At 47.4% G+C, this 3,481-nt stretch overlaps 1 non-coding gene across 1 annotated transcript; it reads right to left on the bottom strand.

The window, feature by feature from the left end:
* Positions 1-2,939: 2,939 nt before the first annotated feature.
* LOC134338646 (U6 spliceosomal RNA) lies at positions 2,940-3,050 on the bottom strand. The gene has a single exon (XR_010016274.1). It is a non-coding gene; the product is annotated as a U6 spliceosomal RNA (small nuclear RNA).
* Positions 3,051-3,481: the final 431 nt, after the last annotated feature.

The following is a 3,481-nucleotide window of genomic DNA, read 5'->3' as shown; positions in this document are numbered from 1 at the left end:
TCTGAGAGAGGACAAAATAAATTGACGTGCTGATGTCTTAAAGGGGCAACATCACGTTGTTGAACAATGGATTCTCCCTCAATAGCACTCCATATCCACCCGGTACATTAATCACTGTGTGAGTTAGCAGGAGTAATGTGATCCCACCCACATCCAACTCTTTTAATCTGAAATCTACTGTTCTTTTCATTATCATTTTGTGGAGAGCTTTGAAGCTCCTTAGAAAGTTTTTATTGCAAATATAAACTTTATTCCTCATAACATATAAATTGAAAAAGTAAAGCACCAGGAAAAATATTTTACATTATTGATGTCAGGTGTTCAATACTGGGAGTAGTATTAACACTTCTTTAAAACTGAGGCGCCATTGCCAGGCATAATAAACCATTTCAATGTCCGAGTGTCTTTCTCACCTGACTCATCCACTCCGTGTATGGTGGCAGAAGGACACGAGACTGTGGTCCTTCCTCAGAGAGCCTATCGAAGCTCAGCACATACTCCTGCAGCCTGAGATGTGGTAGTGAGCAGCAGTCTTTTATGGATATCTCACTGTGCTGCAAGTCCAATAAGCTTCAAGCAGACTAGAGGTTGTCTTTTTCCAAGATGATGATCTACAGATGATGCTACGGACCAATACCGTTAAGCAAGCAGTCCATGGACCCCAGTTTGGGAACGCTTGATCTACAAAGTCTAAGATCTGTCTCGGTGTGTTATCTTGGAACAGTCCAGAGATAAGGGAGTCCTCTGTTACACAGTTGCCTGGGACGAACTGGGACAGGAACCCATGTATCCTTCTCCACACACTTTCAACAAACACGCAGTCCGCAAGGAGGTGGATGACTGCTTCCTCGCCCCTGCAACCATCCTGAAGCCAGCGTGCTTTGGGAATGATACTTTGACTGTACAGGAAGGATCTGACTGGAATGGGCCCTCTTCCCGCCAGCTAAGCAAATCCTTGCCACTTGTTGGTGAGTTTTGGCCATGTGGCATTCTACCGGGTGATTTGGACAGTTTGCTCTAGAAACCACCCCACAGTCTCCATAGAGTCCCTGTCTCACAGTGGCTGCAGGATGTCCTGTGCCTAATGGACTTGTGGTCAAAGGCATTCACTTGGAAGAGCTTTTCCACAATAGGAAAGTGATGTGCCAATGTCCATCTAACTGGGACAGGTCGAACCTCAAAGCACATAGTGACATTTGATGACGGCATAGATAGCTGTGCAGAAGTCTCAGGCACATACAGTATGTGTAGCTGGGGTCCCTAAGACTTTTTGCACAGTCCTGTATTTGCCAACATGGAGCAGAGGGCGAGTTTGTAAATCTGGCGGGAGCAAAAGATGTTGGGATGGGCAACGATGGAATGCCCGCAGGAGGGGCATGGGATGGAGGAGGGCAAAGAAGGAGTGCCAAGGGCAGGGGTGGCATGGGTGCTGATGTACCCAGTCCTGAGTCACCAGACAAGGTCATTTTGATTCCAAATAATTGGTTTATTGATCACTACAGAATGCCTCTCCAGTGCTTCCCACTCCATTCCTCTTTTCCCAACTATCATTCCCCTCTCCCTGATCCCTTCCCCTTCTTAGTCCACAATAGAGACCCATATCCGAATCAGGTTTGTCATCACTCACATATGTCATGAAATTTGTTTATTTTTGCGGCAGCAGTACAGCACAATAGATAAATTTACTACAGTCCCGTGCAAAAGTCTCAGGCTCACTAGCTACATATACGTGCCTAAGGCTTTTGCACAGAATTGTACTTTGGTTCTACATACAGCCCGATGCAGCCACACATGAAGTGGTCATCAGGATGAGGTGACATTGGGTGTATTTTGCCCCTGTTCCCTGGGGACTTGTGCATCATGACCTGCTGGACTCAAAATCTCAGAATCAGGTTTCTTATCATTGGCGTATGTCATCGAAACATAGAAAACATACAGCACAATACAGGCCCTTCGGCCCACAAAGCTGTGCCAAACATGTCCTTACCTTAGAACTATCTAGGCTTTACCCATAGCCCTCTATTCTTCTAAGCTCTATGTAGCCATCCAGGAGTCTCTTAAAAGACCCTATCGTTTCCGCCTCCACCACCGCCGCTGGCAGCCCATTCCACACATTCACCACTCTCTGCGTAAAGACTTATCTTTGACATCTCCTCTGTACCTACTTCCAAGCACCTTAAAACTATGCCCTCTCGTGCTAGCCATTTCAGCCCTGGGGAAAAGCCTCTGACTATCCACATGATCAATGCCTCTCAACATTTTATACCCCTCTATCAAATCACCTGTCATCCTCCGTCGCTCCAAGGAGAAAAGGCCGAGTTCACTCAACCTATTCTCCTAAGGCATGCTCCCCATGAGATGTGTTGTTTTATGGCAGCAGTACAGTGCAAGATGTAAAAAAAGACTTAGTGTAAGTTACAAAAAAGCAAATGAATAAATAAACAAACACATAAATAATTAGTGCAAAAGTGGGCAGTGTTGATGGGTTCACGGACTGTTCAGAAATCTGATGGAGGAAGAGAGGGAAACTGAATGTGGGTTTTCAGGCTTCTTCTGTACCTCCTCGTTGATGAAAGTAATGAGGAGAGGGTATGTCCTGGCTAGTGAGCGCCCTTAATGATGGATAATATTAACAGGCATCTGTTAGTCTCGTGAGACCACGGATTTGCGCCTTGGAAGGTTTCCAGGGCGCAGGCCTGGACAAGGTTGTATGGAAGACCAGCAGTTGCCCATGCTGCAAGTCTCCCCTCTCCACGCCACCGATGTTGTCCAAGGGAAGGGTACTAGGGCCAATACAGCTTGGCACCGGTGTCGTCGCAGAGCAATGTGTGGTTAATTGCCTTGCTCAAGGACACAACACGCTGCCTCAGCTGAGGCTCGAACCAGCGACCTTCAGATCACTAGACCGACGCCTTCACCACTTGGCCACACACCCTTTATAAAATATGGAACGCTTCACGAATTTGCTTGTCGTCCTTGCGCAGGGGCCATGCTAATCTTCTCTGTATTGTCCCAATTTTAGTATCTGTGCTGCCGAAGCGAGATGCCACCTTCATAAGCACCATCGCTTGAAGATATCCTCAGTGGTGGGGTGGCTTCTGCTGGTGCTGTATCTGAATGACTCTCCTCCCCTCTGTGGCCTGCTTTCATCCTGTGCACCGAAGCCTGATGCAGTGACACAACCAGTCAGAATGCTCTCCACCACGACTCTGTAGAAATTTGCTCGAGTCTTTGGCGACCCTGGATGAACCAGAAAATGGCTCAGGTGATCTCAAGGTGGAACAGCAGGGGAGGGAGCCACACCTGCACCAAGCACAGTAGCCAGAGAGCACCAAGTTCTTCCCAGTTATTGGGAGGGAGCGCCATTTCCATACTCCCAGCTCTCGTTTGGCCAGGTAGATGAGGTTCACATTATCTCAAAGAGCCAAATGATGTCACTCCTTCCCTAGTACGTACTCGCATTTCTCGCACATACGTGGAA

Source organism: Mobula hypostoma, chromosome 27 (assembly GCF_963921235.1).
Source record: "Mobula hypostoma chromosome 27, sMobHyp1.1, whole genome shotgun sequence".
Taxonomy (NCBI): Eukaryota; Metazoa; Chordata; class Chondrichthyes; order Myliobatiformes; family Myliobatidae; genus Mobula; species Mobula hypostoma.
The sequence above is the reverse complement of the archived record's forward strand: the minus strand, read 5'-3'. Positions and strand labels throughout refer to the sequence as shown.